The sequence below is a fragment of the Bos indicus x Bos taurus genome, unplaced genomic scaffold, assembly GCF_003369695.1.
Source record: "Bos indicus x Bos taurus breed Angus x Brahman F1 hybrid unplaced genomic scaffold, Bos_hybrid_MaternalHap_v2.0 tig00003323_arrow_arrow_obj, whole genome shotgun sequence".
In the NCBI taxonomy this organism is placed as follows: Eukaryota; Metazoa; Chordata; class Mammalia; order Artiodactyla; family Bovidae; genus Bos; species Bos indicus x Bos taurus.
The window spans coordinates 6,596-21,741 of record NW_020867644.1 but is presented as its reverse complement, the minus strand read 5'-3'; the positions used below and the strand labels follow the sequence as shown (position 1 = coordinate 21,741).

General features: G+C 39.7%; 1 non-coding gene across 1 annotated transcript; it reads left to right on the top strand.

The window, feature by feature from the left end:
* The first annotated feature begins 12,124 nt into the window (after positions 1–12,124).
* TRNAS-GGA lies at positions 12,125–12,197 on the top strand. Its single transcript has one exon. It is a non-coding gene; the product is annotated as a tRNA-Ser (tRNA).
* Positions 12,198–15,146: the final 2,949 nt, after the last annotated feature.

Below are 15,146 nucleotides of genomic sequence, written 5' to 3'. Positions count from 1 at the left end.
TCAGTTACTTAACGATTCTTGAAACAAAAACAAAAACAAAAAACCCCCACCAAAACCCAAAAAACTGTGTTTCTTCCCACCTGGTTTTTCTTCTAGAGTAGGCAGCTTAACAGAATGCCAAGACAGCATTTTAGAGGGTACACACAATGCTCAATTCAGCTCCCAAAAGAACATAAATAACTAAAAAACCCCATTATGGGAACCCAGTCTTCATTCTACAATAATCCATTTTGAGCAGAGTGGAGAAAGCCTGGGGGCACAGCTGACCCAGCCTCAGCCACTAATATACAGCCTGTAGCCTCTGCATGGAGGGGGCAGGACCTCAGGTAGAAACTGGGGAGAATGGGCTGGAGGCGTTCCCAGCTGAATCACGCTGTGTTCCACTGGCTTCCAGACAATTTTCTACTTTAAGGAGTGCCTTTAATCTTCTCAGTCTCTCTTTTTCCTTCTTTGCCCTACCTCCTTCCAATTTGACTAATACAAATAAGTTTATGTATCTGGGGTATTTTTGTGAACTAACAAACATATAGTCATAGTAATATGACAACCATATATATTTTTAAAATACTTAAATAAGAAAGACTTCTAAAACTAAAAATCAAAAAACAACTCGGCCAGGTTAACATGAAAAAATCTTAAAAACAATGTTAAATATTCAATTTTATACATACATACATATATACACATAAAATTAAATATTTTGAAAGAAAGATATTTTTCTGCTTTCTCCACCACACTATCAATCTTAAGCCATTATTCAAAAACCAATTTCTTTTCTGCTTTTCTAAATTCCATCCTGCTTTTGGGACTCAACATAATTTCCACTTTTTCTACTTTTCAATCTGTCAGCTACTATATTCTAGTTTACATACTCCAACCCTTAGTCATGTATTTTTCTATATAGTTTATTGTGTAAGAAGTTTATCTTCTATTTAATCTCTATAAATCAAATTTCTCTGTGTCATTATAGTGACTAGCATTACAACAATTAGATTCTGAGCATAGAACACATTCAATAAAGGTAATGTAATTAAACTTTCTCTTAAGGATGTTGAACATACTTGCTTGAAATCTTGGTGAGTATAAAGTATTATGTGATTCAATGAAATAAACAATTCCTTCCGTAGTCAAAGGGAACTTTATTTCTGCTCAATCTAAATGAGGCCTACTTATAAATTTTAGGGCTTTCCAGGCGGCGCTAGTGGTAAAGAACTCACTTGCCAATGCAAAAGACTTAAGAGAAACGGTTCAGTCCCTGGGTGGGGAAGATTCCCTGGAGGAGGGCATGGCAACCCATTCTAGTATTCTTGCTTGGAGAATCCCATGGACAGAGCCTGGTGGGCGGCAATCCATAGGGTCACGACTGACGTGACTTAGCATGCATGCACACATAAAATTTAATTAAATGGAATCTCAAGACTAAAGTTCTTAGGAGAAGTAGTGCAGCTCTGATTGCTGGTATATATTTAGTGAGTATCACCAGTGTTTCAGAATAAAGCACAATAAATCTGCTATAAGCATAGAATAGTTCTAGTTATCAAGGCAGGGATCCTATAAGTGCACCAAAGTGTGTGTTAGTTGCTCAGTCGTGTCCAGCTCTTTATAGCCCCATGGACTATAGCCCACTAGGCTCCTCTGTCCATGGGATTCTCCAGGTAAGAATACTGGAGTGGGTTGCCATTCCCTTCTCCAGGGAATCTTCCCAACCCAGGGATTGAACCTGGGTCTCCTGCACTGTAGGTAGATTCTTTATTATCTGAGCCACCAGGGGAGCCCAAGTTCCCAGAAAACCCAAATAAAACAACAATGTCCTAATCAAACTTTGTCACTATGAAAAATTATATTCTGACTTCTCTTGACCTAAGAAAAAAATCTGTTAAGAACCATATGACATCAATGATCAGACTGTTTCTTTCTAAAGGAAAGGTGCTGTCAACATAAATCCAGAGAAGCAGAAAGCCTAAAATTACTCAATAACCAAGAAAGAAACATTCAAAATTCAATTTAAGTAAGGCAAATATTTTACTCACAGTATTTGGCAAAAGTTAGCAATAAACACCAAATGAGCTATGTGTACTAAATGAAGAAAAATGTGAATGAAAAGGAAATTGCACTAGACCTCACAGATGCCCAGTAACAATTCCATTTATCTGAAAACTATGAGAAAGAAAATGTTTTTCCTTCCAGATAAGAACTCCATTTACACTTCCAAAGGAGTTTAAGTGTCTCGTGCCAGGAAATTAAATCATTATAGAACAGGGGAGGAGGGCGAAAGGAATTTGTGATTTTTCAGATGAAGTCTTTACGTAATGGCTCTTGCTACTGATGAAAGGAGAGCAGCTACTCCATTCTTACTGAAAAACCTTCAAAGGACAGAGCAGTTGTGTGCAGAGCATATCAACATATACAACAAGCACATTACAGGATGCAGGCCTGGGTGATCCTGGATGGCCTGATCTCAGACAGTCCTGATTCAAGTCTCAGTTGTGCAATTTGCGTGGCTAAGTGTCCCAGTCATTCAGACACTGTGTTGGCTTATCTGTGAAGTGATGATGATATTAGAACCCACCCGGTAAGATTATCAGGTGGATGAAACACGATAATGTATGTGAAACACCTGCTCAGTGCTTGGCACATGGTAAACACTCTCTGTGAGCCACCCTGGCTTAAATATAGGCTTAAATCAACTGTGAAATCCCCCCGCCTATGGGCCATGTTGCATCAGGAGCCTGTCCCACAAGGGTTGAATTCATGATCACATGGTCAGTTCAGTTCAGTCACTCAGTCGTGTCCGACTCTTTGTGACCCCATGAATCACAGCACGCCAGGCCTCCCTGTCCATCACCAACTCCTGGAGTTCACTCAGACTCACATCCATTGAGTCAGTGATGCCATCCAGCCATCTCATCCTCTGTCGTCCCCTTCTCCTTCTGCCCCCAATCCCTCCCAGCATCAGAGTCTTTTCCAGTGAGTCAGCTCTTTAATCAGGTGGCCAAAGTACTGGAGTTTCAGCTTTAGCATCATTCCTTCCAAAGAAATCCCAGGGCTAATCTCCTTCAGAATGGACTGGTTGGATCTCCTTGCAGTCCAAGGGACTGCCAAGAGTCTTCTCCAACACCACAGTTCAAAAGCATCAATTCTTCAGCACTCAGCCTTCTTCACAGTCCAACTCTCACATCCATACATGACCACAGGAAAAACCATAGCCTTGACTAGACGGACCTTTGTTGGTACTTACTTTCAAAACATATTTGGAAAAAAACTTCAAATGTTCTGACCAGGATGCAAGGCAGTGTCTCTTTTTGCCACTTCCAGAGAAAACACAGGACTGAATGCCCACCGCTCCATTATTTGACATTTCTCATAGCACTGGGCAGACAACCTCGCAGACCACAGAACCCCATCTCCTCACTGTGGATACTGAATACAAGGCCTAGAGGCTGACTTGCCTGTCAGCACACAATGCTGTTATTATACCTTTCATTTTACTGTCCATTAATAAAGTAGAGAATCTTTTTGTATTGTTATTAGTCACCATCTTTCATTCCTTTTGCAGTTCTATCTATAATACACAAGGTTGGGAATGAAGCACTCACCAAAAAAAAAAAGTTTGTTGAACCAACTAGGTGAATTGAGGGCTATTTGTGTCAAATTACTTGATTATAAAAATTCACCAAACTCACTTGGAGAGCACTTGGTAAACTCAAGTATTATTAACTCCTCAAGTATTTCTGATTCCATCAAATGCCTACAGACTTACATCAGAGCATTATTCTCTCTTGTCCAACTGTTTCCCTGAAGGACCAAAGGCCATTGTCTTCAAGGCATTTTCTAGATGGGCCTATGGAAAGTTAGAAGTGTGTACATTTGATGATCACTCTGCACGTATGTAGAACAAATAAATTGTGGTAGAGTCATACAACTGTGTACTACTATACAGTAACAAAGAGGAATGAATACATTATACAACAGGTATAAATTATAGAGATATAATGTTCAGGAAAAGAAGCCAGACAGAAGAACACAGATATAGCCTAATTCTACTTCTATAAAGTTAAAAATCAAGCAAAATTTATCTATGGTGTGAGATATCCACCCAGGCAATGGATATTGGCTAGAAGGGAGAATGAGGAGAGCTTCTAGGGGACCAGAAATTGTTCTATCAGCTGAAAATATGTTCATGAATAACACTATTTAACAACAGTACTTATAAAAAACTGACACAACATTTTCATGACCATAAAACATAATATAAGAAACTGAGTAGAAATAAGTGCTAAATCAGAAATTTAAGAGTCCAATCAAATGAGAATCTATGTAACCCAGCATTGTAAAACTGTTCAGAACAGAAAAGCAAGCATTTAATGAATTAGTTTGTTTAAATTTTCATTAAATAACATCTTAGAGTAGCTTTACTATTTCCTGTCTCCCAGCACAAGAAGTGTTTTTCTACTATCATAATCTGTGGGAGATAGTTGTCCATTAAACTTAATTTGAAAGCATTGTATTAAGCCGTCAAAAGCCATGTTATAAGGAAGAAAACTTCTAGTGGGATAGGACCCCAGTTTTTTTTGGCATTTAATATTGCTCCTAATAATATCTGTTACCTGTGTATTTTCCTTACGCCTTGAGAATTTCCAGTACAGAAACTGTTGACTAATCAAAAACTGTCATTCTAATTTTTTCTACAGAGCTTCTGAATTCACTTGTTCAATTCAGCAGCAGTAGTAATGGCAAGAGCTGTCACTGTTTTAGCATTTATCAGTAAATGCATTCTCAATTTATAAACCACAGTTCCCCCTTTCCCAAACTATAATCTCAGAATTCTGTTCTTAACTTAATGCAAATATCATGTAGCGAGATTTTTGTCTGGCTCTGTAAGTATCACTCATTCCTGATTTAACGTGTCCCTGAATTTTGCAGGCATCAAATAACAGATTTGTATCTGTAAAAGAAAATTGTCCTTTGTTTTTAGAATTAAAGAAGTAAACCTCTTGCCAATAATAGTTTTCTAAAGGTTCAAACTCTTAAAGGTAGAATCAAGGGCGTATGAGACCCCTGTTTCCTCATTTCCCCCAAAGAGTATGGTGAATTAAAACTCAGCAGCTTTTATTTTTTAGGGTTGACTTAAGATCTCATGACTCTCAAGTCAGAAAGACAGAAACAAGTATTGTATATTAACACACCTATATGGAATCTAGAAAAACAGTACTGATGAACTTATTTTCAGGGAAGGAATGGAGACACAGATGTACAGAATGGGCTTGTAGATACAGTCAGGGAAGGAGAGGGTAGGACGAACTGAGAAAGTAGCACTGACATATATACAAAACCATGTATAAATTGGCTAGCTAGTGGGAAGCTGTTATATAAAACAGGGAGCCCAGGCTGGCACTCTATGATGACCTAGAGGGCTAAGATACAGAAGGGGAGGGAGGCTCAACAGGAAGGAAATATATATATACACACATATATATATAAAATATAAATTATGACTGACTCACGTTGTTATACAACAGAAACCAACACCACATTGTAAAGCAATTGTTGTCCAGTTAAAAAAAAAGATCTCACAACTTTCAATTTAAATGGGCTAAAATTTAGTAGGAACTTTGTTTGGCCAATGGTTATATATTTGAAATATCCTAAATACAAGAAAAGAAAAGTTCCTCAAAAAATAATTTTTTTCTAAAAGAAGGGCCAAGCATGCACAAGCAGCTCTGAGGGCTAACATACAAGAGGAGCCTACATCCAATACTGTCTAGACCTGTGTTGTCTAATATGGTCATTAGCCACACGTGGCTATTTAAAGTTAAATTAACTAAAATTAAAATGTAAAAGTCAAGTCCTGCAACACCCTAGCCACATTTCAAGTGCCTGGCAGCAGCATGTGGCTAGTGTCAGCCACACTGGACAGCACGGATACAGACCATCTCATCCCTGGGAGGTTCTACTGGTCAGAACTCCTCTAGGATAACTTCAGTCCATGATTCCTAAAATTATCAGCCGTGGCTGCATAAAACTACGGTGTGGCACTGGGATCAAAATAGCAAGCAAACATGATCTGGTCCAAAAATAGAGCATTTAAAAAAGCAGAAGTCGTAATTATAATCATGAAACCAGGCCAAGGATGCAGTGTGGACTTGTGCGAGAAACACTATGGCCAGAATCAGGCGGCTCGGCTTTACACCTGCATTTCAGCTGTGTGTCTGTCCTCACCTGCCATCTGGCAGTCATCGTTAGGGTTAATAATCAGGGTATTGGGTGGGATGGATGACAGACCTAAATACCTAAATGATTCAGGTGCCTTAGGAGAGTGGTAAGCACTTGTTCATGTCATTATTCTTATGTTAAACGATGCTTTTGTTATCAGCAGTAAGCTTAATGTTTAGCTCACTGTGGTGCTTGAAACCAAAAAGCATTATCGGGGTGATTTCATGTCGGTAGTTATATTAGGGAACTTGACTGATCAGTTCTTAAGTACTAAGAGATTATAGAACACTGCTCTCTGTATAACGGAGTGATTCTGAATTCAGTATTTATAATGAACCATGCTCATATACGTACCTCTATACAGTGCTACATGCCTGGGATGAATAAACTGTTCACTGAAATGAGGAGGGTGGAGTAAAAAGGTGAGAGTATAACAAAGAAACCAGGTGTGTGCTGTCACTTCAGTCACTTTTGACTCTTTGCAACCCCATGGACTGCAGCCCGCCAGTCTCCTCTGTCCATGGAATTCTCCAGGCAAGAATAGTGGAGTGGGTTGCCATTTCCTCCTCCAGGGGATCTTCCTGACCCAGGGATCGAACATGTGTCTCTTCTGTCTCCTGCACTGGCAGGCGGGTTCTTTACCACTAGCTCCATCTGCGAAGCCCCTACATAAAATATTTTTTTATCCTGTAAAGTGATGACCAACCTAGATAGCATATTCAAAAGCAAAGACGTTACTTTGCCAACAAAGGTTCGTCTAGTTAAGGCTATGGTTTTTCCTGTGGTCATGTATGGATGTGAGAGTTGGACTGTGAAGAAGGCTGAGTGCTGAAGAATTGATGCTTTTGAACTGTGGTGTTGGAGAAGACTCTTGAGAGTCCCTTGGACTGCAAGGAGATCCAACCAGTCCATTCTGAAGGAGATCATTCCTGGGTGTTCATTGGAAGGAATGATGCTAAAGCTGAAACTCCAGTACTTTGGCCACCTCATGCGAAGAGTTGACTCATTGGAAAAGACTCTAATGCTGGGAGGGATTGGGGGCAGGAGGAGAAGGGGACAGCAGAGGATGAGATGGCTGGATGGCATCACTGACTCGATGGACGTGAGTCTCGGTGAACTCCGGGAGTTGGTGATGGACAGGGAGGCCTGGCGTGCTGTGATTCATGGGGTCGTGAAGAGTCGGACACGACTGAGTGACTGAACTGAACTGAACTGAATATTATGTCTCACCAAGGTTTTACCATTGTGAAGGATCTCCCCACCTTCTATTCCTGTTCTGCATATATCTAGGTGCATTACCTGCTGGGCAGTCTGTGCTTCACCTGACAGCAAAGAGGGTGCTGCCACAGTACCTCATTTTTCCATTCCTCTTTGAGAAAAGAGAAACCAAACAGGGAATCTTCTAGATCTTGGTTAGAAGAAAGAACCTATAAGCTGTAAAGGCAGCTCTGATAAGGTGCAGTAAGAAGAGAGAACATGTGGATTTCCTCACAACAGAAAGTAAAGCTGCTCTGCCACCAGATTTACACCAACATGGTGAAGACTGTTAAGTGATACATAAATACCATAGATAAGGACATTAAACATCACCGTGAGAATGATGTCTGGGAGAGATTCCACAAACAGACTTTTAAACCTTCAGTTAGTTCAGTTGTGTCCGACTCTTTGCGACCCCATGAATCACAGCACGCTAGGCCTCCCTGTCCATCACCAACTCCCGGAGTTAACTCAGACTCATGTCCATCGAGTCGGTGATGCCATCCAGCCATCTCATCTTCTGTCGTCCCCTTCTTCTCCTGCTCCCAAATCCCTCTCAGCATCAGAGTCTTTTCCAATGAGTCAACTCTTTGCATGAGGTGGCCAAAATACTGGAGTTTCAGCCTCAGCATCAGTCCTTCCAATGAACACACAGGATTGGTCTCCTTTAGGATGGACTGGTTGGACCTCCTTGCAGTCCAAGGACTCTCAAGAGTCTTCTCCAGCACCACAGTTCAAAAGCATCAATTCTTCTATGCTCAGCTTTCTTCACAGTCCAACTCTCACATCCATACATGACCACAGGAAAAACCATAGCCTTGACTAGACGGACCTTTGTTGGCAAAGTAATGTCTCTGCTTCTAAATATACTATCTAGGTTGGTCATAACTTTCCTTCCAAGGAGTAAGCGTCTTTTAATTTCATGGCTGCAATCACCATCTGCAGTGATTTTGGAGCCCAGAAAAATAAAGTCTGACACTGTTTCCACTGTTTCCCCATCTATTTCCCATGAAGTGATGGGACCAGATGCCATGATCTTCGTTTTCTGAATGTTGAGCTTTAAGCCAACTTTTTCACTCTCTACTTTCACTTTCATCAAGAGGATTTTTAGTTCCTCTTCACTTTCTGCCATAAGGGTGGTATCACCTGCATATCTGAGGTTACTGATATTTCTCCCGGCAATCTTGATTCCAGCTTGTGCTTCTTCCAGCCCAGCATTTTTCATGATGTACTCTGCATATAAGTTAAATAAGCAGGGTGACAATATACAGCCTTGACGTACTCCTTTTCCTATTTTAAACCTTAGAGATTCATAAACTAGACCTGCTAATATCTTTCTGGATAAAATAACCACTGTTTATAATAGTAAATAACTTTAGATCTACTGAAAAACTGCAAAGATAGTAAGAGAATTTCCATCACTTGCTATTTCCCTATTATTAACACTTTACAATATTCCACGTTTGTCACAATGAATGAACCCAGACTGATATATTATTAAAATGGCCACGCTTTATTTTTATTTCCTTAGTTTTTATTTCATGTCTTTCTCCTTCTTCCAGGATCCCATACCACATTTAGTGGTCATGTCTCCTTAGGCTCCTCTTGGCTGTGACAAGTCTCTCAGACTTTCCTTGTTTCTGATGACCATGACAGTTTGGAGGAGTATTGGTCAGGTATTTTGCAGAATGTCCCTTGACCGAGATTTGTGGTGAGACTAGGGTTATGGGTTTTTGGGAGAAAGAGCCCAGAGGAGAGGTGCCATTCTCACATCATATCAAGGGTATTTATGTCATCAACATGACATCTCACTGCTGATGCTGATCTCGAGCACCCGGATGAGGTAATGCTCACCAGGTTTTTCCACTGAAAAGTTACTCTCTTTTCCCCTTACCATTCTGTACTCATTGGAAGCGAAGTCACTATGCACAGCCCTCAATTAAGGAGTGGGGAGTTATGCTCCATCTCCTAGAAGGTGAAATGTCTGCAAAAATTATTTGGAATTCATTTGTATAGGCAAGCAGTCTCTTCTCCTCATTTATTCATTCAGTCATTTATTTATATCAACAGACTCACTGGTATTTATTTTATACTTTGGGTTATAATCCAATACTACTTTATTTATTTTGTCCTTAAATGGTTCCAGCTTTGGCCACTGGGAGCCCTATTACTTGATTCCTGGGTCCCTTTGACGTATCCCATCATTATGTTTTGGTTTTTCTTTTGAACCACTTCCCTACTTTGTGGCACCACAGGATGCTCTAGTCATCTTGCATGTTGCCTGCCCCAGTCCTAGAGTCAGACACTCCTCCAGAAGAGCTCTGGTTCAGATCTGGGTTCCTTTTTAGTTTCTAATGGGTTTTGCTACACGTGCTTCTCTCACATCCACAGCCTCTTGGACAGATGGGTAAACCAAGGTTCTGAGTAGCTGAGGCATTTGCTCAAGATCAAGACTAATAATGGCAGGATTAGGATAAAATTCAGTCTTTCGATGATAATATTGTTCTTTTCCATTACTGAGTGATTTCTGGATGAGAACCTGGACTCAAAGACCAGTCTCACAACTTGTAGGAAAAAGGAAAAAAGAAACTGACATTACCAGAACATAGTCCTTCCAGGAGAGAAAATATTAACAGAGGTATGTGACAGACTCTATCTATCTAGAAGGAAACAACTGGAGATTCTGTATTCTACGGACAAAGGTCTCTAATTGTATTACAGCAGTGGTTCTCAACTGGAGGTGATTTTTCTTCCTGCTCCTCCTCTCCCCTACCCTGAAACATCTGGCAATGTCTGGACACATTTTGTTGGGGAGGGGTGTGCTGCCATTGGAGTCTAGGGGAGAGAGGTCAGGGATGATGTCAAACATTCTATAATGCACAGAAGAGCTCCTGCAACAAAGAATTATCCAGTTCAAAATAACAACAGTGTTCACACTGAGAGACCCTAAACCCAGGGACCGCTAAAGAACTTCACCCAGTTTTATGCCATCTCTACTCTTGCTGAATTACTTTCCCATTGGTGGCTATGAGGGACAATCGTGGAAGATTCTGGGGGGATTCTGTGGCTTAGTGAGTTAGTCTATTAGCAGGAAAAAAAAAAAAAAAAAAAACCAACCCATTTTGGTTAAGAGATACGGCTCAGCATCAGATAAAAGAGTTCTCCCTGGTGGCTCAACTGGTAAAGAATTTGCCTGCAATGCTGGAGACCCAGGTTGGATCCCTGGGTTGGGAAGATTCCCTAGAGAAGGGAATGGCAACCCACTCTAGTATTCTCCCCTGGAGAATTCCATGGACAGAGGAGCCTGGCAGGCTACAGTCCATGGGGTCATAAAGAGTCAGGCATGACTGAGTGACTAACACTTTTGGTTCTTACACGTGGGTCAAACAGGAGAAGGGGTGCTCATTACAATGAGCAGCCATGGCTCATGTGTTTACCATATATGCCATCGTTTACTAGTGGGCCATGCATCTGCTATCTTCTAGTTCAGGAATAAGCTGTGCAGAATGGTATGGTGGCTTAGAAAGTCTGCCAATGAACTGGTCAGCCTTACTAAGTAGATGGCTGTTCCCCAGAAACTGCTGTTCATTGCTCAGTGACCTCAGTTTGGAGAGGAAGTAAGTGACTGAATCCCTGTTTGTTGATGCTGTCAGTGAGCACCCAGCAGTTTGACAGAGGAAAAGAATCCTTGTTTACTATGACCTCTCGGAAGCTTTAGAAAAGCTTGCTCATCCTTGGTACTAACATTCAATGGAGGACATTTTCTGAGCAAAGCTAGGTGTGTCCTGGGATCATAAATCGCCATTGCCTTCTATAAAAAAATAGAGCTTACAGGGGCAGTATAGTTTGGGGTGATCCTATTTGGGGAGATCCTGATGATGCAAATAGGTATATGTAAAAGTACTCCATGCACTGTAATGTCTGGTACATAGTAACTGCTCGTCAATTGTAGCAACAATAAACACCCAAATGTTTACTTAGTGTTTTTTAGGTGTCAGGCCCTGTGCCAAGTACATGTTTATCTCATCAAACACTCATAATTAGCCTATGAGATAAGTGCCACTCTCACTATTACTACCTAAGTTATGAAGGAAATCAGATGCTTATGGAATATATGATAGTTAAAGAAAGGAAAACTGTCATCTTGTGATACAATCTTATTCCTGGAGATGACATGAGGTCACAAGACCACAGTGATAAACAAATGCCAAGTTTAGCCCCTTAACATCCCCATGTTACCAACCACAGTCTTACAGGACGTGTCAAACACTGGACGGGATGGGTGGATGCGCCCGGAACTAAAACAGTGCTGCAGGTCGATTACACTTCAAAACCAACTCAGCACAGAGATCAGACTTGGCATTAACAGAGGTGGGGAGTAGGGGATGGGGCATCAGATGATGGCAGTCAAAGGTACAAACTTCCCGTTATAAGATAAATATACATTAGGGATGTAATGTACAATATAATAAATCTAATTAACACTGCTCCATATGAAAGTTGCTAAGAGAGTAAATCCTAAGAATTCTTACAAGGAAAAAAAGCTTTTTTCCTATTTGTTTACTTTCGTATTTATATGAAAAGATGAATATTTACTAAACTTACAGTGATAACCATTAATGTAATTATTATGCTGTATACCCTGACTTGGGCTTCCCTGGTGGCTCAGAGGTTAAAGCGTCTGCCTGGAATGCAGGAGACCCAGGTTCGATCCCTGGGTCAGGAAGATCCCCTGGAGAAGGAAATAGCAGTACTCTTGCCTGGAGAATCTCATGGAGGGAGGAGCCTGGTAGGCTACAGTCCATGGGGTCGCAAAGAGTCGGACACGACTGAGCGACTTCACTTCATACCCTGACTTATACACGGCTGTATGTCAACTGTATCTCAATAAAACTGCAAGAAAAAAAAAATTGAAGTTTCTAGGCCTATACACACCCCTCTTCAGTCCTGCACTCAAAAATCACCATTTTTAGTCATTTGTTCTTAACCCTTCTGATAATTTACATTCACAGCTCTGAGTAATATACTTAATTCATAAGCTTTAGACAATATCCATTGACTTCCTACTAAGAAATGAGAATTCACTTAATTCACATTAACCTTTATTATCCTTTTCCTTCCTCTTTATAATATTTATAGTTATATTCAGATTTATTCTCTTACTGGTCACTTTTTAAATACTGCGCATCCAGCTCTATTTGTTGTTCCATCAAAATTTAACTCCCCACAACATAAAATAGGCTATTAGTAATTCTCCTTCCCATCAACTCTCCAACTCCCTTCTACATTTTTTTTAAATAGTTATTTATCTGACTGTGTTGGGTCTTCATTTTGGCATGCAGGATGTTAGTTGTGTGGCATGTGGGATCTAGTTTGCTGAAGGATTGAACCCCGGGCCCCTTGCTTTGGGAGGGTGAAGTCTTAGCCACTGCACCACCAGGGAAGTCCCCTTCCCCTTCTACAACTTACCATCTGATCATCATCTTATTTTCTTCAAATTACCAATAAACCTTTCTGTGCTTAATGAGTTGCTTCTAAAAATCAAAGGTAAATAATCTGTGTTTACTGTATTGTGATCTGTAAATATTATTCATTACAGAAACAAGGAGTGTGTTAGAATTACGTTTCTACTTCCAGAAGTCCATTTTTTACTGAACTGTCATTCAAAAGAACATGTTATTAGAACAAAGGTCAAGTGGATTTCTTTTTCTTAGTTTTCATAATTGCTCAAAATCCCACATTTTTGTTGTATTGTGATTGCACAATGACATTATTGTACATTTTTTAATCTGGAGTTTCTAATTGCCTTTACTTTTCTACTGTTCATATCATCAAATTTTTACAGCAAAATTATATTTGGGCTCACCAAATAAAGATGAAAAATTCAAAGTTCATTATAGCAGACTTAAAAACAATAAACTTTTGAAAACACCATTTGTTTTTAAATTCTTAAAGATAACTTTTTGCTTATGTGTCCTTTAACACAGAGATGAAGTGTATTCCATATACATTAGTAAGATCCATTTATATGATACTTTCAGTTTATAAATACTGCCTGCAAATATTGTTTTGTGCTGTCAACCCATGAAGGAGGCAGAATCGTCTCTAGTTCACAAATACAGCAATTTAACATCACAGAGAGTGAAAGATTTAGCTACAATCAGACAGCAAGTAAGCTGCAAGTTCCAAATGTGAAACCAAGTCTTCTTTTCCCCTCAAAGCCCAAGGTTCTTTGCTTCTACCTCAGCTGCCTAACACATGGGCTCTTTCTGCCTTTTGTTTAGAAATAAAACATCATGATTCTGGTTTAGATGTTTTGTTATCAATTAGAGCACTCCTATGGAAAGCAACACACTACTCTCACTCCTTATTTACTAAGGATAAGGCAGGGAAGGATTTTTATAAATAAACAATAGAAAAACTGGCAGAACTAGAAAACACAGAAAAACACAAATCAAAAGGCCATTACATAAAGACGCTACAATGACAAACTGAATAGTCAAGGCAGGCCAAAGATTCGTAAGCACTGGGCTTCTCAGGTAATACATGAGCATCTGTAAGCACTGGGGTTACTACTCCAGCAGGATAGTGCTGACATGAAAGGGACACCGAGCCCAATCACACTCTCACAAACCAGGCGCATCTCACACAATTAGCTTCTGAGGAACAACTCTGGGTACTATCTCTGAGAGATCAAGGTCTACCAAAGAGGAGAACCAGGGTCCTGAGAAGACGCCATGTGAGGAGACCAGGGGAAGTTCAGCACAGAGAAGGAGGCTCAAGTTACAGTCATGAGCACCAAGAAATGCGTTTCAGCCTAACATGAGGAAGAATTCCTGACAGAGGAAACATGCCCTCAAAACCTGACAAAATAACAGCATTCAGACCAGCTAGACTCTGGTTAGTTGAAGCTTTAGACTCTCTATACAGGTATAAGGCAAAAGCTGAAAATTCAACTTCTGAATTTTGAATTTCATGTTTACCATTTATAATAAAGCAAATATTGTTTGAAGTTATTTAAGACTTGATTTTGACTTACATCAGAAGAAAACAGTTCAGGAAAAACAGTTTCTTAAAATAAGAACTTACTTAATGTAAATATTAACAGAAACACAGAACTCAATTTGAGCAAGAAATGTCCAGGCTTTCTTCTTATATATACCTAAACTCTAATATGTCAACTTTTTTTGAAATAATGGGGGAAAGTAGTCAAGTTTGATTGTTTTTGTATGTAACTATCCAGTTTTCCCAACACAGTCTAAAAATTGACAGTCTTTCCCCCATTATATGTCAATTAATTGACATATTATAATATTGACTATATTATATGGCCAATTAATTGACCATGTAAGTGGGAGTTCATCTCTGGACTCTATTCTGGTCCACTGATCTGTATGCCTGTTTTTGTGTCAGGACCATACTGTTTTGATTACTGTAGCTCTATACTACAGTTCAAAACCAGGAAGCATGATACCTCCAGCTTTGTTCTTCTTTCTTAAGATTGTTTTGGGGTCTTTTGTATTTCTATACAGATTTTAGAATTATTCTAATTCTGTGAAAAATGCTATTGATATTTTGATAGAGATTTTACTGAACCTACAGAATGCCTTGGTTATTACTATGGTCATTTTAACAATATCAACTCTTCTAATTCATGAGCATGAACTATTTTTCCA